The sequence below is a fragment of the Phyllobates terribilis genome, unplaced genomic scaffold (assembly GCF_046119375.1).
Source record: "Phyllobates terribilis strain yellow unplaced genomic scaffold, ASM4611937v1 Scaffold_7__3_contigs__length_470593459, whole genome shotgun sequence".
Taxonomy (NCBI): Eukaryota; Metazoa; Chordata; class Amphibia; order Anura; family Dendrobatidae; genus Phyllobates; species Phyllobates terribilis.
In genome coordinates this window covers 380,596,341-380,624,302 of record NW_027362767.1, presented here as the reverse complement: position 1 = coordinate 380,624,302, position 27,962 = coordinate 380,596,341, and positions in this window count along the sequence as shown.

Here is a 27,962-nt window from a genome sequence, read left to right as displayed (position 1 = left end):
GTCCCCATGTGCTAGAACTCTACACTGCAGATGTTGGGAAGGATTTGTGAGCAGAAGATGGAATTTGTTGAGTACCTGAGTACCAGCATCAACAAGGCCGTCAGTATTCAGTTCAGACTCCACATATAAGACCTCAGGAGTGGACATGGATGTCAGACATATGTACCATCCTCCAAAACTTTGAGGACTCCACCAAGATGGTGAGCGACGATGATGCCATAATTAGCGTCACCATCCCGCTTCTCTGTCTTCTGAAACGCTCTCTGCTCATAATCAAAGAGGATGCATTGCAGGCGGAGCACGATGGAGCAAGGAACCATACAGGGTGATTACACAAAGCCCAGCCTCATCTCATCCCAACGTGGATTAGGTGACAATGAGGAAGAGGAGGAAGGACAGGAGCTAGTTTCATGCACTATAGACGGTACTACCTGCACAGCTGTCAAACCGTCTGTTCAGCGTGGATGGCCAGAGGACAGAGAGGAGGAGGAGGAGAGCATGGTCAGTCATCCTCTTGGTGAGGACACGGAAGTCTTGCCTGTTAGTAGTCTGGCACGCATGGCTGAGTTTATGTTACGCTGCCTTTCCCATGACCCTTGCGTTCTCAAAATTTTGGGTGACACTCATTACTGGTTGGTGACACTTCTAGACCCAAGCTAGAAGGAGAACTTTATATCTCTTATTCCTGAGGCGGACAGGTCTACAAAAATGGGGCAGTACCAAAAGGCCCTTGTTGCGGAACTATTAAAAAAATTCCCATCTGAAAACAATGGCGGCAGAGGGCACACTTCATTGGACAACCAAGGAGTACAGGCGAGAGAGACACAACTTCAATCCAGAAGAGGCAGTGGAACACTGTCAAAGTTCTGGGAGAGTTTTCTCAGACCTTCCCATTGCACAGGCCCTGAGGCGCGGGGTACTCTCACAAGGAGTGCAAAGTTTGGGAAGATGCTGAGGGAATACCTTGCCGACCGTACCAACGTCCTCCGTGATTCCTCTGTGCCTTATAATTATTGGGTATCCAAGCTGGATACGTGGAATGAACTGGCCCTCTATGCCTTGGAGGTCCTGGCCTGCCCTGCCGCCAGAGTTTTATCAGAGCGGGTTTTTAGTGTCTCTGGTGGAATTATAACTGATAAGCGCATCCACCTGTCAACTGAAAATGCTAACAGGCTGACTCTTATAAAAATGAACAAGGGCTGAATTGGGCCAGACTTCTCAACACCACCGAATGATAGCAGCGTAGCATAAACTCAAATCCAGTGTCTTTTCTTGGGAGGTGTATTCCCGTGCACCTTTTCACACCCACACATGGGTATTGCAGCGTCGGCGTCCCTGCCTCCTGCTAGGCAGGGACGCTGTTCCCCTCACCTCTCCGCTCCGTGCCCGGCGTCCTCCTCCCGCTCTGCTGGCAGCGCGCGCTGCTTCCCGGCCACTGTGCTTAGGGAGCGCGCGCGCGCTGCCCCTCTCTTAAAGGGGCCGCGCGTGCCGTCCTAAGGAGTCCCCGGCCAATGGCCGGAGGACCTCACCATATATAAGGCACCTCCTCCAAAATGGAGGTGCCCGAGCAATGTTGTTGCATAGCCTATCACTCTGCTTCAGCCCTCAGGTCCCGTTACCAGTTACCTGCCAGTTACCTGCCAGTTACCTGCCAGATTCCGGCTTGATACCTGCCTGTTACTTGTCTTTCTACTTGCATTCCTGCGGTCCGACAGTCTGCCTAGCAGCCCTGCCAGTCTGTCCATGGATCTGATTGCCCGCTCACCTGGGAGCGCTCATCTGCTACCTGCCTGCTAGCCTACCTGGAGGCTCTGCCGTCACGTGCTGTGACCACCTGCCTGTCCAGAGACTCTTACCTGCTCACCTGGGAGCGTCCGCCTGCTACCTGCCTGCTCGCCTACCTGGAGGCTCCGCCGTCACATGCTGTGACCACCTGCCTGTCCAGAGACTCTTGCCCGCTCACCTGGGAGCGTCCACCTGCTACCCGCCTGCTAGCCTATCTGGAGGCTTAGCCGTCACTTGCCGTGTCCACCCGCCTGTCAAGAGACTGTCCCCGTCACTTGCCGTGACCTCCTGCCCTTCTACCCAGAGACTGTCCCCGTCACTTGCCGTGACCTCCTGCCCTTCTACCCAGAGACTGTCCCCGTCACTTGCCGTAACCTCCTGCCCTTCTACCCAGAGACTGTCCCCGTCACTTGCCGTGACTACCTGCCCGCCTACCCTGGGAGCCACCCGCTTCCTTACAAGGACTGCCCCTTTGTATCGTTGCTCAGAGGTTCCACCTCCCAGACCCGTTACAGTTTGCTCGGGCCATGGAACCCGGTGGCACCCAAGCTCCCTCGCTCTCGGACTTGTGTCATGAACTTTCCCGTCAGAGGTCCCAACAGGAGTCCATCCTGAGTCACCTGCGTAGTGTTAACTCCCGCCTGGACACATTGTCTACCTCTTCGGGTGCTGCCTCCACACGCACACTTACTACCCCGGCACCGCTGCAGCCCATCAACACCATGGCATCTCTTCCCGGTCCCCGCCTCTCCGCTCCTCCTCGTTTTGGCGGAGATCCCAGCCAGGCACGGGGCTTCATTAACCAGTGCACTCTGCACTTCGAACTGTTGGCACACCAGTTTTCCACCGACCGAGCCAAAGTAGCCTTCATCATGTCCCATCTCACGGGAGAGGCACTGGCTTGGCTAAATCCTCTATGGGAGAGAGGAGACCCCCTGGTGTCCAACCTGCCAGCCTTTCTCACGGCTTTCCGGAAAGTCTTCGACGAACCAGGACGTAAGACCTCATCCGCATCATCTCTGCAACGCCTCCGTCAAGGAAATCTCACCGTGGGCCAATATGCCATACGGTTACGTACCCTTGCTTCGGAGCTGGCCTGGGATAACGACGCCCTGGTGTCTGTCTTTTGGGAGGGTCTGTCTGGCCGTATTAAAGATGAACTCGCCGGTCGGGACATTCCTACCACTCTCGACGACTTAATAACTCTTGCCACCCGGATAGACATCCGGTTCCAGGAGCGCGCCAAAGAGGTCATCCGTGAGAGGAGGTTTCCACGTCTAGCCCCTACCTTCCAGAAACTCGTCACTTCTCCCGTTACTCCCCAGGCGCACTCACCCGAGCCTATGCAGGTCGACCAGACCAAGATGGTCAAGACCCATCAAGAGTTACGCCGAGCCGAGGGGAGCTGCTTCTACTGTGGCAGTAAGGAGCACCGGATCCGTTCCTGCCCGGAGAGGTCGGGAAACGCCTGTGTCTAGGATCGCTCAGAGAGGTCATCCTAGATAAGAGTAAACCCTCTCCATCTCTGTTGCTGTCGGTCTCTATCATCTGCGGGGAGAACCGTTATTTTGAACTAGCCCAACTTGACTCTGGAGCTGCCGGAAATCTCATTTCTCAGTCCCTGGTAGAGAAATACCGCATTCCCACCAAACCTCTAGCTGTACCCTTATCTGTCGCTGCCGTAGATGGAGGTCTCTTACCACATCCCATCCAACTCATCACCGAATCCATAACCCTGCAGGTGGGAATGCTGCACTCAGAGAGCATCTTCTTTCATGTTCTGCCTGGACTCTCTCACGCCCTCTTGCTAGGCCTACCTTGGCTTCAGAAACATGCACCCGTGCTTGATTGGCAGACCGGAGAAGTCCTTCGCTGGGGACAGGACTGCCATAAGACTTGTTTAGTTCCCGTCCATCCTGTCCGTCCTTCTCCTACCCCAGCCAATCTACCTGGTCTTCCGGTTCCCTATTGGTCTTATGCGGACGTCTTTAATAAAAAGGAGGCAGAGACATTACCCCCTCATAGACCATACGACTGCCCAATCGACCTGATGTCCGGCGCTACTCCTCCCCGTGGGCGTATTTACCCTTTGTCCGCTGCTGAGACCCGGTCCATGTCTGAATATATTGAGGAGAATCTGGCCCAGGGATTTATCCGGAAATCGACCTCTCCGGCGGGAGCAGGCTTCTTCTTCGTCAAAAAGAAGGACGGCTCACTCCATCCCTGTATAGACTATAGAGGCCTTAACCAGATCACGGTGAAGAATAAATACCCCCTTCCGCTCAATCCGGAATTATTTGACCGTCTGAGGGGGGCTAGAATCTTCACCAAGCTGGACCTCCGTGGGGCGTATAACCTGATCCGTATCCGTCAGGGGGATGAATGGAAGACGGCATTCAACACCCGGGACGGCCACTATGAATACCTGGTAATGCCCTTCGGTCTCTGTAACACTCCCGTCATCTTTCAAGAGTTGGTCAATGACATCTTCCGGGACCTTCTCTACTCCTGCGTAGTGGTGTACCTGGACGACATCTTGGTCTTCTCTCCGGATCTTCTCACTCACCGGAGGGTTGTTCGTCAGGTCCTGCTCAGGCTCAGGCAGAACCACCTCTACGCTAAATATGAGAAGTGCCTCTTTGAGCAGACCTCGCTTCCGTTCTTGGGCTACATAATCTCTCAGACCGGCCTACGAATGGATCCTGAGAAACTGTCTGCCATCCAGAAGTGGCCCCGACCAGAGGGGTTAAAGGCTATTCAGCGGTTCCTGGGCTTCGCCAACTACTACCGCCTCTTCATTCCGCACTTCTCTTCCCGGACTGCCCCAATCTCTGCGCTCACCCGTAAGGGCACTAATCCCAGAGAATGGCCGCCCGAAGCAGAGGAAGCCTTTCTTTCCTTAAAACAGGCTTTCTCTTCCGCCCCGTGCTGCATCGTCCGGACGGCAACAAACAATTCTTCCTGGAAGTGGACGCCTCCTCCTCTGGAGCTGGAGCGGTACTTACCCAAAAGTCGTCTTCCGGAAGAATGGTAACTTGCGGCTTCTTCTCCAAACTCTTCTCCCCTTCTGAGCGCAATTATTCTATAGAAGACCGAGAGTTATTGGCCATTAAGCTGGCACTGGAGGAGTGGCGTTACCTGCTCGAGGGGGCTCTTCACCCACTAATTATTTACACGGACCACAAGAACTTGGTTTACCTCCAGAGCGCCCAGAGACTTAACCCGCGCCAAGCCCGGTGGTCCTTGTTTTTTTCCCGCTTTGATTTCGTTCTTCATTTTCGCCTGGCAGACAAAAACATCAAAGCTGACGCCTTGTCCCGATCCTTCCTGGTGTCTGATCTAGAGGAGGAGCCTAAGCACATCATTGATCCCGCCAGAGTAATGCAGGTGGCCCCCGTGAATCTAAATCGTCTCCCTCCCGGTAAGACGTTCGTAACTGTACCTGATCGGAAGAAGATCCTACACTGGGGTCACTCGTCTAAGCTAGCTGGCTACGCCGGTCAGAAAAAGACCCTCCAGCTTATTACCCGGCATTACTGGTGCCCTACCCTGCACAAGGACGTAATAGACTTTGTTTCAGCCTGTGTGTCCTGCGCCCGCAACAAGGTTCCGAGACATCTGCCAGCCGGTCGCCTCCTTCCTCTTCCAGTACCTTCTGCCCCGTGGCAGCATATAGCTATGGACTTTATAACGGATCTCCCTGTCTCTGCCGGTTGTACGGTCATTTGGGTGGTCGCTGACCGCTTTTCCAAGATGGCTCACTTCATTCCCCTGCCGGGTCTCCCGTCTGCACCCGAGCTGGCTAAAGACTTTATCCGCCACATCTTCCGTCTCCATGGCCTGCCCCTCCACATCGTGTCGGATCGTGGGGTTCAGTTCACCTCACGCTTCTGGAGAGCCACATGTAAGCTGCTGGACGTCACCCTAGACTTCTCCTCCGCTTACCACCCACAGTCCAATGGTCAAGTGGAGCGGATCAATCAGATCCTGACCAGTTACCTCCGGCACTTCGTTAATGCCCACCATTCGGACTGGGTGGATCTCCTACCATGGGCCGAGTTCTCTTACAATAATCACAAGAGCGAATCTTCCTCCAAATCCCCTTTTTTTGTAGTCTTCGGTCAGCATCCTCGGATCCCATTTCCTGTCTCCACCTCGGTGGACAATCCGGCTGCAGAATCTCTCGTTAGCGAATTCTCCTCCATTTGGGAGAGTACCCGATCCGCACTCCTTCAGTCGTCCGAGCGGATGAAGAGACACGCTGACAAAAAACGCCTGGATCCTCCACAATTCCGTCCTGGAGATAAAGTCTGGCTCTCGTCCAAGTATGTCCGGCTCAAGATTCCTTCCTACAAGTTAGGGCCTCGGTTCATCGGCCCACTGGAAGTTATCAAACAAATCAACCCAGTGGCCTATAAATTGAAACTCCCGGCCAACTTGCGGATCCCTAACTCCTTCCATGTATCTCTCCTCCAACCCGTGGTACTTAACTCTTTTTCCAAGTCTACCGGTACGCCTCCTGCTCCGGTTTCCGCTGAAAACGAGTTTGAGGTAGAGAACATTCTGGCCATCAAAAGGGAAAGACCTTTTTTTTAGTGGATTGGAAGGGGTTTGGTCCTGAGGAGAGAATGTGGGAGCCCCGGGAGAACATCCATGCCCCTCTCATCCTTGATAAATTTCAGTCTGGCCTAAAAAAGGGGGGCCTAAAGGGGGGGGTACTGTAGCGTCGGCGTCCCTGCCTCCTGCTAGGCAGGGACGCTGTTCCCCTCACCTCTCCGCTCCGTGCCCGGCGTCCTCCTCCCGCTCTGCTGGCAGCACGCGCTGCTTCCCGGCCACTGTGCTTAGGGCGCGCGCGCTCCCCCTCTCTTAAAGGGGCCGCGCGCGCCGTCCTAAGAAGTCCCCGGCCAATGGCCGGAGGACCTCACCATATATAAGGCACCTCCTCCAAAATGGAGGTGCCCAAGCAATGTTGTTGCATAGCCTATCACTCTGCTTCAGCCCTCAGGTCCCGTTACCAGTTACCTGCCAGTTACCTGCCAGTTACCTGCCAGATTCCTGCTTGATACCTGCCTGTTACTTGTCTTTCTACTTGCATTCCTGCGGTCCGACAGTCTGCCTACCAGCCCTGCCAGTCTGTCCATGGATCTGATTGCCCGCTCACCTGGGAGCGCTCATCTGCTACCTGCCTGCTAGCCTACCTGGAGGCTCTGCCGTCACGTGCTGTGACCACCTGCCTGTCCAGAGACTCTTACCCGCTCACCTGGGAGCGTCCGCCTGCTACCTGCCTGCTAGCCTACCTGGAGGCTCTGCCGTCACGTGCTGTGACCACCTGCCTGTCCCGAGACTCTTACCCGCTCACCTGGGAGCGTCCGCCTGCTGCCTGCCTGCTAGCCTACCTGGAGGCTCTGCCGTCACCTGCTGTGACCACCTGCCTGTCCAGAGACTCTTGCCCGCTCACCTGGGAGCGTCCACCTGCTACCTGCCTGCTAGTCTACCTGGAGGCTTAGCCATCACTTGCTGTGACCACCTGCCTGTTCAGAGACTCTTGCCCGCTCACCTGGGAGCGTCCACCTGCTACCCGCCTGCTAGCCTATCTGGAGGCTTAGCCGTCATTTGCCGTGACCACCCGCCTGTCAAGAGACTGTCCCCGTCACTTGCCGTGACCTCCTGCCCTTCTACCCAGAGACTGTCTCCGTCACTTGCCGTGACCTCCTGCCCTTCTACCCAGAGACTGTCCCCGTCACTTGCCGTGACTACCTGCCCGCCTACCCTGGGAGCCACCCGCTTCCTTACAAGGACTGCCCCTTTGTATCGTTGCTCAGAGGTTCCACCTCCCAGACCCGTTACAGGTATACGCTTCCTGATTTTGTCTATTTGCTCTTGTCCTCCTCCTTTTCCTCATCCTCCACCACCATATCACCAGGGTGCAACACCCACATAATTTTTTTTAAGGGTGTTTATGATGCCCGTAAAAAAAATTTTTTATTCAGTATGTTCATGTATACCCCCCAGGGGTAAATGTTTGTCAGCCCATACACTTAGTGCATGGGCATTACAAGTATAGGAGGCGCGCTCCTTTCTAATGGGAACATTTTTTTATGAGGCCCTCCTCCACGTCTCTTCCAAGGGGCATTGAAGTGCCTCAAAATTTTTGGCAGCCCTTGCATTCACTGCATAGGCCAACACTATGGGAGACTCTCTCCTTTCTAATGGGAATTTGTCGTTACTGTGGCCCTGCTCTATGTTTCTTTAAATTCTTAGTGGTGTTTTTCATAAAATTGGTCAGCCGTTGGACTCACTGCATACCCTATAACTATATAGCAGACCCTCGCCTATCTAATGGGAACATGTCGTACCTTGTTACTGTGGCCCTGCTCCATGTGTCTTTAAATTCTTAGTGGGGTTTTTCCTAAAATTTGTCAGCCGTTGGACTCACTGCATACCCTATAACTGTATAGCAGACCCTCTCCTTTCTAATGGGAACATGTCGTACCTTGTTACTGTGGCCCTGCTTCGTGTGTCTTTAAACTCTTAGTGGGGTTTTTCCCAAATTTTGGCAGCCCTTGCAGTCACAGCATGGGCATTACCACTATAGGAGACCCGCTCCTTTATAATGGGAAACATTTTTTTTACTTTTTTACTTCTCTATGTCTCTTCAAAGGGGTATTGGGTTGCGTCAAAATTTTTGGCAGCCCTTGCAGTCACTGGATACGCAATAACAGTATAGGAGACCCACTTGTTAATAATGGGAACAACAAAGCATAGCCAGCTGATGGCTCTCTAACAATAGCTAGGGCCGACTGCTGGCCTTTTAAGAATAGTAAGGGCCGTCTGATGTCCCTGTAAAAATAGGCTTTATGACTTTCAAAGTCCCTCCATCATAAATAAAAAAGGATGTGTCTGATGATGTGTCACACACCACATTGCCAGATAAGGTTGTAAAATGTTAAAATGACATTTCCCGGTGAATGCATTTGTCTTAAAAAATAACGTAAAAAAACAAAACAATAGGATCTTTCTTTAGTATAAAAAAAAGCGTCACCAATGTAACCTCAATGTAATCACATTGTTCAGCTCATGCACCTCCTCCTCCATCTTCGAAATGACCACATCAGTCACAAGCTGACACAACTGCAGCACTGCCTTGGCCAAGCGGCAACAAGCTGTGCTGAAGATGAAATGCTTAATGCTTAATTGACAAACCGCCCAGCGCTGCAGAGTTGTTGAAAGCTGTAACACAGCAGCCTGATCTGTGGCTCTCACCACTGAACATACAGCCAGGCATGGTCGTGTGTGATAATGGGTGGAACCTAGTGGCGGAGAAATGACAGCCGGGGTAGATACGGTTTCCCTCTATGCCAGTCCTTTCACCGAGCTAAAGAATATGGCTGTGGTGAAATACAACTCCCACTGAGAAGCAGTTTCAGATTGAAAAACATTGTGCCCACCAGAGGATTTTATTCTGAGGGCTAACCTTTCTCACCTGCTCAAGAGCCCCATAGCAGCTGCAAAGTTAGCGCTATCATACATGCGCTTGCATTCCAAGGAACAGAAAGCTTAGGAGATGGATGGCCTCATGATCATGAATAATTTACTAGTTGTGTAGGAGGCCGACCACTGCTGCTGTCTACCTTCTGAACTTTGTGTTGAAGCCTGATTGACCCAGGACCCGCAATCCTTTATGTCTGGAAGACGTGTTGCATCCCAGTGTCCAACTGTGTCCCGGCTTCCACAATATTAACCCAGTGTGAAGGCGTCAGTGAGATGGACCATCCCTGGCCACATTCACCTGTCCACGTGTTTGTGATTAGGCGGTCCTTCCCAGTAAGTGCACTGGGGAGGGCACGGGTAATGTTGTGGGACCCGTGCTTGTGGAAGGCGGATGCGATACCGGGAAATATAGTGGCGGCTGGGGACCAAGTATAGACACCCGGCCGCCGCCGGCATGAGGTTGTGAAAAGCTTCCGCCTCCACGAGCCTAAAAGGCCACATTTCAAGTGCAAGCAGCTGTCAAAAATTTGGAAGTATAGTATTGCAGCCAGTGGGTGGGTGGGTGGCTGCCTGCATACTTGCACTTGCATTCCAAGGAATGGGGTAGGGACAACTCAACGCTGCACTGGGACAAGGATGTGGACGGTGATTGTTGCAAGTCTGCAACTACAGGTGCATGGCGGGAGTCATCTTTGCATGTGTGGCGCCCCTGAGGGTTCGACCACCACAGGGATGCTGCACTTCTTTAATGGAGTGTAGTGTTCCTCCTCTGAGGTAAGACCAGTGTGATAGTCGTGACCCAACCTTTGCATCCAACACCACATTTCTCTGCCAGAGGGAGCAAGTATGCACTAGGTGCTGCTCCCCTGGTTACAGGGAGACTGGGGAACCAAGAGTTAGGGGAACCAGTTAGTGGGTTAGGGTGGAGGACTAACAAGTTAGTTACACTTTAGATTTCATATTTAATACAAAGCCATCTTTGGTCTTGGTCTTTGGCTAGTCTTAGTCTGTCACGCGGTCTTTGTGCTGTCAAGTACTTTGTGTACTGTGATCTCCCACCCTGAAAGTGGATCCTGTGTGGACCTGCAGGCGAGGGAGACACGGCCCTCGTACCTTAGCCTTGGGGTCGATGGGCAGGTTGCAGATAAAGAATGTCTCAACCCGGTCAAGGACCATAATCAACAAGGCCCGGAGCTTAAGAGTGTGGCTCCAAAGCAAATGGATCCCAGGCAGGATGCAGACGGAGTGGAGTACGCCACCTGTCCTCGCCAACCTGATATATTCAGAGGGACTCCGGCTGCAAGAGGGGTACCGGCCCCCGACACCCGACCTTGCTACTCTACGTCCTGGACGGGAAAGCCTGGTAGGCCCAGAGGATCCCACCGGGCATCGGACGGAGCGGAGCTGCCACCCGTGCCCTTGTTCTGAGAGGAGCTCAGAGGGAGCGCCGGCCTATTTGCACACACACGGACAGGAAAGGAATCGGTCTTTAGTTCAGGAACACTCTGCTGTAGGGTCCCGACTGAATGCTGGACTTACTCAGAGGTTGTCGGACCCCCGTCTCTGGTGAGCGCAGGACTCCGCGGGGAGCAGGGAGTCGCCTTCCTTTGCCAGCTATGTGAGTAAAGCCTTGGAAGTTCACCCCTATGGCCTCCGGACTGTTATTTCTGCGCCACACAGCGGGACGCGGCATCCATTTCTCCTCTACTACTACCCCCCTCCATCCTGGCCCTCTTCCCTGAGGCCTTGCTCCGCCTGTGGGGAGTAGTAATAACTTTGACCGCCATAAAATCGTGCCTCAGCGGACTGCAGCGGCGCTGGTGGCCCTTCACCAGGCACCACAGGTGGCGTAGTCGTTAACCAGCCACTCAACCCGGATAAGCCCACACCATCTCCTTTTAATGTGACGGCCCTGAGCACGGGTCGGGTCCGGGCCATGGCTGCATCCCATCTCTCCATCACAGGACCCGACTCCGAGTCCCCCAACACCCAGGGTAAACTAATAGGGCTTCAACCGGAGACCGTACGTCACACATGCGCCAAGGATCACTTATGATGGGCACACTTTTAGGCAGTGACCTGGGAGTCAGAGATGCTTCCAGAGGTCTTCCCCATGCTGTTCCCATGTCTTTTCAGCACTGTATGCATGTGTCTGATGATGTGTCACACACCACATGGCCAGATAAGGTTGTAAAATGTTATTATAATGACATTTCCTGGTGAATGCATTTGTCTTGGTTGAAAGCAATTCAAAAGTGCAAAAACGCATCAAAAAGGCTACGTGTGAACATAGCCCAAGTTGTGGAGGAGCATTTTTGTTTTTGGTTATTTATTTTGCCATATATACAAGTCATTACCCTGGAAAGGAAGTTCCTTAACATATTTCCCAGGAAAATACATTTTGGTTTTATTTTTGTATGTTTTATTGTGAGTCCGTAAAAGTGGCGTAATGCTCTGACCACGTTGCTGATAGCAGTGATCTGGGAGTCAGAGATGCTTCCAGGGGTCTTCCCCATGCTGTTCCCATGTCATTTGAGCACTGTTCCCATCAATTTGGGCAATTTTTAGGCCATCTGCAGACCACTTGGGGGAGCCGCCTGAAAGATGCTCAAGTTTCCCATAGACTGACATTGGGCTCGATGCTCGGGTCGAGCACCCGAGTATTCCAATTTGCTCGACCCGAGCAATGAGTACCCAAGCATTTTAGTGCTCGCTCATCACTAATCTTTATAAATCTCATTGGAATGGCACCAAACAAAAGTTCCAGCATCATTACCTTGCCCAATGCCGATTCACAATTCATCACTGAATATGACTTTCATCCAGTCATCCAGTCATCCACAGTCCAGGATTGCTTTTCCTTAGCCCATTGTTACCTTGTTTTTTTCTGTTTAGGTATTAATGATGGCTTATGTTTAGCTCTTCTGTATGTAAATCCCATTACCTTTAGGCGGTTTCTTACAGTTCGGTCACAGACATTGACTCCAGTTTCCTCCCATTCGTTTCTCATTTGTTTTGTTGTGCATTTCCTGTTTTGGAGACATATTGCTTTAAGTTTCCGGTCTTGACGCTTTGATGTCTTCCTTGGTCTACCAGTATGTTTGCCTTTAACAACCTTCCCATGTTGTTTGTATTTGGTCCAGATTTTAAACACAGCTGACTGAACAACTAACATCTTTTGCAACATTGCGTGATGATTTACCTTCTCTTAACAGTTTGTTAATCCTCTCCTTTGTTTCAATTGACATCTCTCATGTTGGAGCCATGATTCATGTCAGTCCACTTGATGCAACAGCTCTCCAAGGTGTGATCACTCCTTTTTAGATGCAGACTAATGAGCAGATCTAATTTGATGCAGATGTTAGTTTTGGAAATGAAAATTTACAGGGTGATTCCATAATTTTTTCCTCAGAACTGAGTGATTCCATAATTTTTTCCCTCTGCTTGGTCTGAAAAAAATTACCCTTACTGAGTACCACATTTTTAATCTTGATTTCTTTTAGTGTTTCTTAAAGCCCTAAAGTTGCCATTTGAAATTACTTTAGTTTTGTGCCATGCCTGTGATCTGCTTTTTTTCAACAACATTAAACAACTGAATAAACATCCTCCGAGCCTGGTGATTCCATAATTTTTGCCAGGGGTTGTATAACCATCAACAAGCTTCTTACACTTCTCAACTGGAATTTTGGACCTCTCTTATTTTGCAAACTTCTCCAGGTCTCTCATATGTGAAGGCGTCTTCTCCCAATAGCAATTTTAAAATCTCCCCACAGGTGTTCAATGGGATTTAGATCCGGGCTCATTGCCAGCCACTTCCAAACTCTCCAGCACTCTGTTTGCATCCATTTCTGGGGGCTTCCTGAAATATGTTTGGGGTCATTGTACTGCTGGAAGACCCATGACCTAGGATGCAAAAATAGCTTTCTGAAACTGGACACTACATTGCAGCCCAAAATCCTTTGGTAATCTTCAGATTTCATGATGTCTTGCACACAGTCAAGGCATCCAGAGCCAGAGGCAGCAAAACAACCACAAAACATCTTTGAGCTTCCACTATATTTGACTGTAGGTACTGTGTTCTTCTTTTTGTATGCCTCATTCCGTTTTCGGCAAAACATAGGATGAGTTCTATTTTGACTTACTCAGGTACATTTTGATAACCTGCAGTCTAGCTTTTTTATGTCTCTGTGTCAGCATTGGGGTCCTCCTGGGTCTCCTGGCATAGTGTTTCATTTCATTCAAATGTTGACGGATAGTTTGCGCTGATAGTGATGCACCCTGAGCCTGCAGGACAGCTTGAATTTCTTTGGCACTTGCTGGGGGCTGCTTATGCACCATCTGGACTATCCTGCATTGCAACCATTCATCAATTTTTCTCTGCCGTCTACATCTAGGGAGATTAGCTACAGTGCTATGAGTTGTAAACGTCTTGATTAAGTTGCGCACAGTGGATAAAGTAACATCAGGATCTCTAAAGATGGACTTGTAACTTTGAAATTGTTGATATTTTTCAACAATTTTGGTTCTCAAGTGCTCAGACAGTTCTCTTCTCCTCTTTGTGTTCTCCATACTTAGTGTGGCACACACAATGCAAAGATTGAGTCAACTTCTCCCATTTTTATCTGGTTTCAGGTGTGATTTTCATACTGTTCACACCTGTTACTTGCCACAGGTGAGTTTGAATGAGCATCATATGCTTGAAATTAAATAGTTTACCCACAATTTTGGAAAGGTGCCAACAATTTTGTTTGTCCCATTTTGGGGGTTTTGTGTGACATTAATTTCAATTTGCCTTTATTTCTCTTTTTTTTGTGTTGTTCCAATACAAACAAAGAAACTAAATATCTGCATAATAAAACATGTGTAACAGAATAATTTTCTGGGAAAAATACTTTCTGGAACAATTTTAAGGGTGCCAACAATTTTGGCTTTGACTGTATATGTTTTTACTGCAACCAGGAGAAAATGAGTTTTATGCATAGCCAAAAACCAAGCAGAGGATGCTATGGCCGTGTGACTAATCATAGATGAAACTTGGAGGGTAATGCTGCTGTGTTTTGGAGAGAAGTTTTATGAAGGGGCCATTTGGCATACTTCCACTGCGAGTGTACGTTTCCTAGCTTAGGAGTTATAGTAACATGCAAGTAGGAAGCATTGCTGGTGGAGGGGAAGCAGAGCCAGTAGAGGAAAGGTGAAAGCCGGTCAGCAATATGAAAGGCACCTGCTGTTGTGTGAACGGCATCCAACATTCCCACAGAAGCGACATTTACCAGAGAGAAGAAAACAAAGTGGCACAAGACCCAATGAACATTACCGTGCACAATATACAAGGGGTAATGTTTCTCCTTGCGGAGAGAGTGACATGTTAATCATGTCAAGGTGAGGAGACTTTTAAGCTGCAATGCTCCTCTGGGAAATATGCAAATTGTCTCTTCAGAGAGGAAGAGAACTAGAACTCTAGTGCCACCTATAGGAAGTAGCAATCCTAAAAGTCAATATCGACTCTCCAACGAGCCTTGTTACATGACTTAGGATAATAGCCAAAATAGCTCCTGTGTGCATTTCTTCAACTCATGTGATTAATGCCAACAATCTTCACTGACTTCTTGAAACTCCGGATTTGCTATGAAGTTACGGGACTGTTTCACTTTATCTGATATATTAGAAACTGGCAGCAGTAGATTATTTGCATGATATAAGAACTCGACTGTGTGTTGTTTTTTTTAACATATACCTTATTACAGTCAAGTTTCACCAGCCTACAAGAGCACCTGGTGTACCAACTAACTATAAAAAGTATAAGCAAAGAGATTTTTTTTCCAGGTTAAGTTTATACATCATATATAGACATGTTTACCATGTGTCACGCACAGTGTAGATAAGACAAAGTGCAACAGGAAGGGAAGACAGGAAGGGAGCCCAGACACTAGGGAAAGAGGGAGTGGAGACCCCTAGGCTGATCTAATATCACCCTGTCTCCCCTACCATCCCTATATTGGTTCCTCACCAATCGCTGAACAGGAAACCTAAGCCTTGTATATCCCTAGAGCTAGGCCCTGGATAGGGGAGGGGGGAATGAGCACTGGTCAGTCCCCGCTATAAACTAAAGACAACAAGGGAGACAAACACAGGGGGAGAAACTTAGCTTGAGTATACTTCAGGGAAATGACACCAAACATCCTCCAAAGCACCAGAGAGGAAGTAAGCCAACTGCAATAGTTCCAAGCCTTCTCAAGGGAACATGTGGATATCACCGGCACCTCCCTGCAGCAAACTAAAAGTATTTAAACACCCAGGCCGGGGTGACAATCATTGCAGGAGGGTTGTAGCCGCTGGGTCCTAAAGTAAGACAGATTTAAGAAGGTGTCTGTAATGCCAAATGAAGTGACCTTCTGCAACCAGCTGCAGAACGACTGTCTGTTACATCTGACACAGCCGTGACACCATGGTTTCTATTCGGTTTATACCACCAGTGATATATACAACATTACTGTATCAGATATAGATGGGTTACCTATGGTTCCCATTCTGTTGCTGTTGCCAAGTGATAAATTCAGCTTATAGCTATTGCACCAGAGACTAATACTATGCAAAGTGGCAGATTGCTATCTAGAGACTGTCTGCACCGGTGGCTAGTTAATATCATTACTGAATCATGTTTCTGGGAAAAATCCTTACAAAACTATTATTTTTAACCTCTTTTGTATGTACAGTATATAAAAAAAGAGCTAACCTAAGTGTCCCAATTATGCATGGCACCATTCCTTGTATTACAAGGTAATAATAAGTTCTCCCACTTTCAGCTTTTCCCTGCTCTACATGTTGGCTCACACATGTCAAAGTAATGGCTAAACACTTCATTAAATACAGATCAGGGGCTATCTTAATAATTAATGACATTAGAGCGGCTTAAATGGTGTTTGTGGTCTGCACATTCCACGCATTATACACATAGTAGAATCTGAGGTCTGACATGAGGAGACACGTGCAGAGAATCTCCATGTTGTAGGATCAAACAATGTTTGTATCCTAAGGAGCATGTGGCTGCCATAAGAAATCCACCTGAATTTGACCCAATCCACCATCCCAGTGGTCTTAGAGAGTCTTTTTTTCAAGATTTTTGCGTTTCTCAAGTTTTTGAGAAGTTTAACATTTTTGAGGAGGATTTTGGAGTTTCTGCTCAGCTTCTGCTCCAAAAACTCAGAAAAACGACTCAGTGTATGTAATGCTGAGTCACTTCTCATGAACAAGCCGTGACTTGGGATAGTCGAGGAGTCTGAGGTCAAGAGCCAGGAGGATACATCATAAACAGAGGGAAGAGACAAAGTTGTAGTCAGGTAATGGTCCGAGGTCAAAATACCAGGAGGATAGTGGATCAGAGCAAAGGGGTTAAACAGACGGATGGTCAGAACGAGGTCCAAGATCAGGCATTGATAAAGCAAAATACAAGGCACAAACTAAACCAACCACACTTAGCTGAAGCCACGACTGAGTGCTATCTGGGACAGGGAGCAATCAAGGGACCGGGAGCACCTAATGAGAGCTCAGCACTTCCCAGTCTCAAATTGGACGGCCGAGCTGTCAATAAAAACACAGACAGCTCAGCAGGCCCCTGCACCAGACTGGACGGCGGAACTGTGAATCACTGCAAGACAACTCAGCACTGAAGGGTGGAATCATTACAGCGTATATTCACCCTTAGGTTATGTGCACACAACATCTTTTTCAGGCAGATTCCACCCAGAGTCCACCTAAAAAGCTGCCTCAAAAAACATCCCATAAAATGAACATAGTGCACAGTAATGTGAAAACGATATTGCTGTGCAAATGATCCGCCTTATGTCACTTCTATTAGCCTCTTCAAGGTTCCGAAATTAAAGAAGTAACATGTTTATTCTTTTACTGAGACTTTACAGTGAAAGACTCCAGCGGTATATTTCCTGGAGCATCTTTTTTTTGTTGTCCTTGCAGTCATTTTTGACTTGCCGCTTGCAGTTTTTTTTATTGCATGTATGAAATAGTGAGCGGCATCCAAGCAGAAGCCGCCAGAAGAATGGTCAGGCTGTTTCGCGTTTTTCACAAATATGAAGCAGTTAAAAAAAGTTCAAAACACTAATCATATGAACAGCAAGTCATTTTTAAATTGCAGCGCATTTTAATTTTTTTCACTCCAGCAATTTTTTCTGAAAGCGTGTTTTTTAGCATTTTTTATGTTTATACAGCTTTTTTTATCGCCATTTTCCAGATTTTTTTTTTGTTTGAACTGCATTCAACAATGAAAAACTGCTGGCGGTGTTAAAAGCAAAAACATTTGCAAAATGCTCCAAAAGACACCTGGGCATCTGTTGAGCCTTCGCGTTGACTTGTATTGTAAATTATAGAGCATCTTCACAGAGGAAAATGCCTGAAGAAAGGACATGTAACTCCTTTTAACTGCTAGGCGTCTTTGAAAACCTGAAACGCGTAAAAGACGCTCAAAAACTGAACATATCAATAGCAAGTCGTTTTTACATAGAAATGCATATGTCCATTCTTTTGAGAGTTTAGTGCTTTTTCAGGTGGATTTTAGAGCGGGACTGATTGAAAAAATAAATATTGCTTGCCCATACCCTTATGGTACCTAACTCCACATGCGTTCTGACATTATTAACCTTATAGTTTCTGGGCATTTTCCCTTTAAACCAGACAAAAAAAAATACATTTTTAGTAAGGTAAGACTGATAGATTTTTTTGTTTTTTTTTGTTGTGTTTTCAAAATCACTTTTGTAGGATTTTTTTTTTATTATGTTTCAGTATAAAAACTAAGTCTTAAAATGAAGGCGTTTGTTTTAGTACAGTCATGTACACATACTTTTTTTTAGGAGCAAACGTAGTTTTACATTTTTTTAAGTCTTTTTGCTATTACTTTTATATCTCTATGTACTTTTCACAAACCTTTGGGAAAATATTAACATTTTATTATTTCATCATCTTTTTCCCACTGTAACTAGAACTGTCATATCAGCCCCACTTTGAGGGGAATCACAGCCCTGAGCCTAAAATTTTAAAGCTGATCAAGTTCTATTAGACTCAGACCCGGCAGATCTTTTGCCGCCGGTGAAGAAAAGTCTGGTTGCGACAGGGACACCTTTTACTTTCGAGTCCGATCTCCTCTATTTACAGTATAACAGTTGGGGGCAGATTGTGATTTTACATCCTCTAACACAAGAAAATAAATTGCAGCGGAGAAACAAATTAATCCTAATTAATTCTTGTATTTTCGAGCATTGAACACTAAGTGACTTATGGATTGTTCCGGGTGCGGACCTCGCACAAGGTTATTCCATTACTCTGTGATGTTAGAAGGGACAAACCTCTGATCCCTTCTCATGAAACAGATTGCTTCTCACACTTGTGAGATGAAACAGTACGACGAGTGGATTTGATGTGGCTAAAAAATTATACCAGAATTCTGTACATCGGTGGAGCTAACGCGGTAGAAGAGGGCTCAGGACAAAGATCCCGAGAATTGGGGATGGTCTGTAGAATGGAGGAGATAATAAGAATCTAGAGCCAGATAAAAGTTTAGACTGTGAGGATCATAGAGTAAGCGTATTTCGATATCGTAAGGGGAGCGCAAATGTGAGGATGGGAGCTCAGGGACTATTCGGAAGTTTGGGATTGGATGAAGATTTCATAGTGAAATCCATTATCGTTCCACCTATAATTCATTTGAAAGGAGTTTCTATGTGCAGCCGAAAAAAAAAAAATATTTATAGGAAAAACGTGAATATTCATTCTTCTTACAGATTTCACATAGAAAATGAAAAAAATAAGCCCCACAACACATCAAATGCAGATCCGCGGCAGACTTTGGATTTCGGACGGTTTCTGTAAATATACTGCCGATTTGCCTTAGACAGATCAGTGACGTGAATGTTCTGAAAAAAACATAAAGGGCTTTATCCACTACATTCATTGACTTTAAAAATGGTGGTCTGACATTGGCTGATTGCTAGCGCTATACTATTCTATATATCAGGACCTTGGTCGTAGTATCTCCAAGGTGTTTATGATTGGTAGTCGTATCATTGTTTTAATATGCACTTGGCACTTTATTTGTTGAAGAACTGGCGTGATATTGTTTATATAGCACAATTTTATGTTTTATTCATTTTATTAGTCCTTCCTGAGAAATAGGCCCTAACAGGGTCAGGAGGGTCAGCCATCGGTGAGCGGGGGTGCCATTTGCGTAGACTTTAGAGTGGCAAGGTAGGGCTATGATAGTGAACTAACAGGGTGTTATTGTTATATTTTGGTAAGAAGTGGGGGTGTGGTTCTAGTTTTCTATTTTGAAATTACTAATAAAAGTTATATTTTATGATATCTTGCAAGAACAGAAGTTTTTTTTTACGGTTAAACATTTACAAGTCTGACTGCAGACTTGAACCCCAAGCATGGACAACCCATTTAAGCCACTGCCAAATATATCTTGTGGAAGCTTATACAGTTATATGAAAAAGTTTGGGCATCCCTATTAATCTTAAGCTTAATGTTTTATAAAAATTGGTGTTTTTGCAACAGCTATTTCAGTTTGATATATGTAATAACTGTTGGACACAGTAATGTTTCTGCCTTGAAATGAGGTTTATTGTACTAACAGAAAACGTGCAATCTGCATTCAAACAAAATTTGACAGGTACATAAGTATGGGCACCCTTATCATTTTCTTGTTGTAAATACTCCTACCTAATTTTACTGACTTACTAAAGCCCTTTTTTTGGTTTTGTAACCTCATTGAGCTTTGAACTTCATAGCCAGGTGTATGCAATCATGAGAAAAGCTACTTAAAGTGGCCACTTGCAAGTTGTTCTCCTGTTTGAATTTCCTCTGAAGAGTGGCATCATGTGCTCCTCAAAACAACTGTCAAATGATCTGAAAACAAAGATTATTCAACATAGTTGTTCAGGGGAAGGATACAAAAAGCTGTCTCAGCGATTTAACCTGTCAGTTTCCACTGTGAGGAACATAGTAAGGAAATGGAAGAACACAGGGACAGTTCTTGTTAAGGCCAGAAGTGGCAGGCCAAGAAAAACATCAGAAAGGCAGAGAAGAAGAATGGTGAGATCAGTCAAGGACAATCATCAGACCACTTCCAGAGAGCTGCAGCATCAACTTGCTGCAGATGGTGTCACTGTGCATCGGTCAACTATACAACGCACTTTGCACAAGGAGAAGCTGTATGGGAGAGTGATGCGAAAGAAGCCGTTTCTGCAAGCACGCCACAAACAGAGTCGGCTGAGGTATGCAAAAGCACATTTGGAGAAGCCAATTTCTTTTTGGAAGAAGTATCTGTGGACTGATGAAACCAAGATTGAGTTGTTGGTCATACAAAAAGGCGTTATGCATGGCGGCAAAAAAACACAGCATTCCAAGAAAAACACTTGCTACCCACAGTAAAATTTGGTGGAGGTTCCATCATGCTTTGGGGCTGTGTGGCCAATGCCGGCACCGGGAATCTTGCTAAAGTTGAGGGACGCATGGATTCCACTCAGTATCAGCAGATTCTTGACAATAATGTTCAAGAATCAGTGACAAAATTGAAGTTACGCAGGGGATGGATCTTTCAGCAAGACAATGATCCAAAACACCGCTCCAAATCTACTCAGGCATTCATGCAGAGGAACAATTACAATGTTCTGGAATGGCCATCCCAGTCCCCAGACCTGAATATCATTGAACATCTGTGGGATCATTTGAAGAGGGCTGTCCATGCTCGGCGACCATCAAACTTAACTGAACTGGAATTGTTTTGTAAAGAGGAATGGTCAAAAATACCTTCATCCAGGATCCAGGAAATCATTAAAAGCTACAGGAAGCGACTAGAGGCTGTTATTTTTGCAAAAGGAGGATCTACTAAATATTAATGTCACTTTTCTGGTGAGGTGCCCATACTTATGCACCTGTCAAATTTTGTTTGAATGCAGATTGCACATTTTCTGTTAGTACAATAAACCTCATTTCAAGGCAGAAACATTACTGTGTCCAACAGTTATTACATATATCAAACTGAAATAGCTGTTGCAAAAACACCAATTTTTATAAAACATTAAGCTTAAGATTAATAGGGGTGCCCAAACTTTTTCATATAACTGTATATCCTATGAGAACAAAGGGATGGAGCATGTTGAAATTCAACATGCTCAACCCTTCTTTTTCCAGTCACATGCTGCCAAGGGAGAGTCATAACAGCCATAGATGGACGGCTGGTCCTGCCAAGGTCTGCTGGTTTGGCCAACATTCATCTTCTTCATGTAGGTCAGTCAGGGTCAGATATCAATATTGGAGTAGCTGATGATAGCCCAGATGGGGGTCAGTAATTTATACTAAGGTAGATGAAGGGAAAGTCAGGGTGGGCTATATTTATTATAGCAGCCATAAATGGTCCGGTCAAGGTCACCCGTCTATGCATTATCTAGTATCTATTGAGCAAGAAGTATATCATGATATTCACAGGAGGTTGAAAGTCAGTTCCCCGCTTGAACAAAGTAAGTAATCGAATGACAGATCTACATTAAAGGGGTTAATACACCAAGGATATTCATTCCACTTCTCATCTTTCTGCCATATGGGAAGGTTACAATATATTCAATCACGATAACAAAATGTCATCGTGTTTTTAAATCAGCCGGCAATGACAGTTTAACATAAAGCAGGGAGGAATTAAATGTAATGTCAGTGACGTTTTTTTTTTTTTACTGCATTTTAAAAGGTTTTAAAAACTATAATTCATTCCTGGAGGCCTGTGAAAACATTCTGCATAAACACTGCCACTAAATCATCTTTCCTATTTGCATTTTCAATTATCTTTTAGTCTGTAACACGCTGGGACTTCGTTTTCCAAACCAAATCAGTAAAATAAATATATTTTCTGGACACAATTACCAGTTATCTGGGCCACTTACAATGTGCTGATAGTTTCCCAATACAGTGCCTGTGATTTATATTCCTGAGGCTCCAGGGAAAAAAAAAAAACTAACAGGTAGCTTCTTTCATAAATATTGCAAGAATTTTCCTGAATTGCGCACATTAACAAAGCATGGGCGTGTCCTAATACAAAGCAGGGGTGGGATCTTTAGAATGTGGGCGTGGCCACGTGAATGTTTTCAAAAACTTGGAGAAAAAAGAGTTTTATCAGGCAGATTATGGGTAATTCTTAATGTATAAATAGATGGGTACATACTATATAGAGAATATACTAACAGGGCTTGCCTTCAGGCAGTCTTAAAATGCTCCAGGTCAAAGTACTTGAACTTTTTTTTGGCTTGAGACCCATTTTCAAATGTTTAAGGTGCCAAAAAACCACACTAGGTATTAAAAAATAAAAAGTTTATTAACAATGTCACTGAATTACATGTTTTTTCCTTATTAGTAGGAGTTATTCCCATTTTGCACATTTATGTCATGCATATTTTAAAATGGCCACCGGACAGGTCCTTGAGGGGAGATATGTATCATCGAGGTTGGTAGCCTCGGTGATGTAAGCCCGGGAAAGCATTCTACGTATAGTGTTGAGAGAGTTAATAGGGCATATGAGGGCCGGGTTTATGAGCAGTTAAAGAGATGGGTGGGGCTGGCAGCTCACATATCCCCACCCCGGGGGCATGATATGGCAGATAAAAAGGAGACCAGTTGTCTCATTCAGTGGCTGTGTCTGGAAGTGTGCAGACCTCCAGTATTGCTTGTGTTTGCTAAAGAACTCAAGAGCTGGACACTAACCTGAGGGGGCGAACCCGCACTGCTGTATGGACTGTTTACATTCTGATTTTACTCTGTGCCGGAAAAGGTTGTCTTTTTGTTTGGTTATGCTGAGCTGTTTATGAAGCTTTAATATACCAGCCTGGACATTTTACTGAAACCTGTTCCTGAGCCTACCTCAACCATAGCTGAGTGAGTGAAAACCCTATAATATCTAAAGGATGTCAGAAAGCATGTTACCCCGATGCGTTACTTTTTATAAATAGGTGACTGTGAATTTGATTAATTTGTAATGGAGTTCAGAAAATGGCAGCGCATGTGCTCTCTGGGGGATTTGTTATGCATTTGTTTCTATATTAAAAATATAATTTATCAATTAATGTTAGATACATTTGTAACTTTAATACAAAACATCAATTAAATCGCTGAAAATGAATAATGGTATGAGAAGGTTTACAAAGCTTTCTTGCTTCTACTGAGATGTTACTATCATTATGATGACTTTACTGTAAATCGTGCTTTCTAGACAAAGAGTGATGGAAAGTTAATTTCATTTCTAACGTCTTGAAGTGTGAAGAACCACTTACAGAAATAGAATGGGGTTATTAAAAATCATGATAAAAAATATCAGGTGGGATATCACTTAAAATACAACACACTGAGAGGGATTTCGGATCTCACCTTAAGGGCTCGCTCACATCACTGTATAAATCGGATGTGTTATCTGAGAACCAATGCGATTCAATGGGGCAGCGCTGATGACCATTTTGTTTTCACTGACAGAATATGGCTGTAAAAAAATTGCAGCATCGGATGGGTGCGAGAAAAAAATCGGATGCCATACGGACCATCAGTAAAGCATCCGATTTTTATAGATAGATTACAATTCTGTAACATAGGAAACTGTAAATGCTCCTGTAAATGATTAATTGCTGCTGAGTAAAAAAAACGGATTGTACACGGACAGCACATGGATGACAAGTGAGAAAAAGTCGACCCACCTTTCTGTATGAGAATCAGACCGATTTTTAATACGCTCGCCTAAAACCAATATACATGTGTAACAGTTATGTTAGTGGTCCTGTCCCGAGATATATACGGTTTATGCTGGGTATTTTTGCAGCGCCCTCTAGTGGGAAAAAAAATGATACATAGTAAACTGGAGTATTCAGCAGGAGAGAGTCTCCTGTTTTCTGAATCGTGTGAGTGGTGAGACCAAGCCATTTTCTTATCCGAGCACTGGTCATCATTTCAAGCACTTGCACTTTTCATCTTTTTGTGTGTTATTGATTATGAGGTACTATCTTTTTAATATCTACTATTAAAAGTTACATTTTAATTATATCTCTACATTCTTGTCTCTCCTGCTGAATACTCTGATTGATCTTTTTGGAGAGATTTGTCATAGGGACAGTGACCATACTGTTAGGCTGGGTGCCCACGTAGCGTTTTTCAAGCGTTTATGCTGTGGAATTTCCGCAGCGTAAACGCTTGTTAAACGCTAGGTAATCCGCACCCCATGGTCCCCAAGGGGATTCCGCATGTTCTATGCACATGCTGCGGATTTTTCCGCAGCGTTTATGCTGCGTACAAAAATCCGCAGCATGTCATTTCATTTTGCGGAAGCGCAGCGGAACTCCCGCCATTGACTTGCATTGAGACGCATAGAAACCGAGACTGTACATTTTTACAAGCGGCTTCTATGCGTCTCTATGTGCGGATGGTACCCAGTTCTGGAGGAGAGGAGACTCTCATCCAGACCTGGGTACCATTGTACCTGTAAAAAAAGAATAAAATAACAAATAAAGTTTATACTCACCTGTCCGGCGGCTTCTCTCTGAATGCCGGCATCGCTTGAGGACCTGCGGTGACGTCACAGTCATGTGACCGCAGGCCCTTCACTGCTCTGTCTCGCGATATGCCGGCAGCCGGGAACCAGCCAGGAAGCAGCGCTGCAGCCACGCCGGGGCCTCGGGGGTGAGTATAGCTTTATTTGTTTTAATTTTTACGGTTCACACTGTATAAATCCATGCTGTTTGCATGGATTTATACAGTGTGACCTAGTTGTCAAGCACTTTCCAAGTGATGCTATCGCCTGGAAAGCGCTTGTCAATCTGCATGCGGAAACGCATGTGAATCCGCATGTGGATCCGCATGTATTCTGCAGGAAAAACGCATGCACAATCTGCATGTACAATCTGCATGCGTTTTTTCTGCCAGGGAGATGCAGAAATGCTGCAGAAATTTTCTGCTTCATTTCTGCATCGTGGGCACATAGCCTTAACCCTTGATGTGTTTATTTACATAGTAAACTGGAGAACTATTACAATACTATAGAGTTCAATGTCTACTTAGGTTTTTTTTATTCTTGACTATTATTTCCAAACATATCATCATCTACGTATGGAGTTTATATGTGATTTTCACTAGGCTTCTCTAAATGGAAAAATAAATAAAAAAATTATATATACAGTACGGACCAAAAGTTTGGACACACCTTCTCATTTAAAGAACCACCATGAAAGAGGAGGGCACCATCTAATGAGCGGGATCTACCTGCGGCATCTCATAGACTAGCAAGTATAAAAAACAACAAGGAAAGAGGAGATGCTAACTGGCAGTGATCACCCAAATATTCAAGAGTAACCAAATAATTATCAATGGCAATAATGATCTATAAAAATATATCAATTTATTAAACACAAATAATTCCTGACACATATACACATAATGACAAACCAACAAACAAATAAAACACCATTAAAAATAGTGGGAAAACACCACTATCAAAGGAGCCAGCTGATGCACTAATATGAAATATAGTATATAATAATGCAATATATAATAATACAAAAATAAGACAGAAATACGTAATACAGAGAGCACAGGCTCAACACAATATCTGTGATGGTCAATACTACCCAGACCCTGCAATGCATGTATCAGAAAAGAGAGTAACTAGCAGAAGGCGTGTGAAACACACTAATGGCTGGAAAAGTGAGATGTAGCTTAAGGTGCCTACAGACAGACTGATACAACCATTACCAATTACAGGGAGCCAAGCCAGTGAAATGATAATGCATAAATAAATAAATAATCCAATAGAACAATATCTTTTACCCCACACTGGAAAGTGCCCCCACATAAATAGATGCACAGTCGCTGTGGGTGGCCAAATTCGCCCCCAAAGCTAACATGTACACATGTCTGCAGCGGGGACTGAAACAAGAGAGAAGGTAATACCATATAGTGGGAGCCTGTGCGTAAGAGAGAACAGCTGGCGCCGCAGAGCCCGACACGTGTTGCCACTCACGGTGGCTTCATCAGGGGCGTGTACAAAACACATTCTCGTGTCAATTTATATAGCAGCCAGTTAATAGAGTAATTGTAAAATTTTTACCCAGAAGACAGCGGTGTGTCAGAAGGACGCCGGGAATCCAGACATCGCAAGCCGGAAGCCCGCGCTGTCAAAACGGAAGCACGTGCCCCCTGCTTCAACGGCATCATGCGTTACCATAGTAGCCCACGCCCACACAGTAGGCGCATGCGTGATAGTAGACAGGCGGCTAGGTGTCAGCAAATGCAGCGTCATAAGTGACGCGAAACGGAAATGCACATTGCCAAGGCAAGGGTCCTCCCTCCAGTGGTATATCTGTCATATGTCTCACACAGCGTAAGTGTCTTTGAGCGTCTAGCGTTACCATAGCACCCCGTGCTTGCGTACTCAACGCATTAATCATTTGGTGGCACGCGTCTGATCTTTACTTTATAGGTGCCACACAGTACATTTCCCTCCGGTCGAGAATAATGTACATCCACGCCTTCTGTTAGTTACTTTCTTTTCTGATACATGCATTGCAGGGTCTGGGTAGTATTGACCATCACAGATATTGTGTTGAGCCTGTGCTCTCTGTATTACGTATTTCTGTCTTATTTTTGTATTATTATATATTGCATTATTATATACTATATTTCATATTAGTGCATCAGCTGGCTCCTTTGATAGTGGTGTTTTCCCACTATTTTTAATGGTGTTTTATTTGTTTGTTGGTTTGTCATTATGTGTATATGTGTCAGGAATTATTTGTGTTTAATAAATTGATATATTTTTATAGATCATTATTGCCATTGATAATTATTTGGTTACTATTGAATATTTGGGTGATCACTGCCAGTTAGCATCTCCTCTTTCCTTGTTGTTTTTTATACCTTCTCATTTAAAGATATTTATGTATTTTCCGGCCTCTGTGCTAGGCCTGCCCAGGGAGCAGAGCCCATGCAGCAGCTCTACTCCCTGCCTTCTCCTCTCACAGAACTCCCTCCTAAGATGGCCCCCACCTTTTTATTTGCTTCTCTGTGTCTGAGCTCAGGTGACCAGCACCCAATGAGCTCCTTCCTATGCTCCAGAAACCGTCCCCTCTGCTCCTACATCACTGGGTTCTCTCCCCCCTCCCCACTCCAGCCATTGACATGGTCAGTTGTGCCTGCATAAAATGGGAGCACCGTCGAGCTGTCCCCGGAAATGGGGTGAGTGTGTGTATGCAGCTAACTGAGCCCTGGTACACACTCCATCCTTACCTGGGAGTGGAATATCACACCTCTGGTTGAGATGCAATACCCCTGTAGCAACCGAACCCTCGGGGCGCTACATTTGCATGGTGCTCCACCTCCCACCATGCAAGACCGCAATCTTACCTGTCAGTCCATGCTGCACTCTTTGCTCCAGTACCTGCTGTGTCCATGTCTCTTGTCTGATTGCTTAGGACATCGGCGCGGTTTTCTGCTTGTTTCTTATAGCTACTGTGTGCACAGTCCTAATGAGTCCCCAGCCTATTGCTGTGAGTCACTGGATACTTAAACCCCCTCCACCCAGTGGGAGGTGCCGGAGCAACACTTTCACTCAGTTTGTCTTTTGCAACTGAGGTGCCAGGTCCTGTCCGCCACCCTGG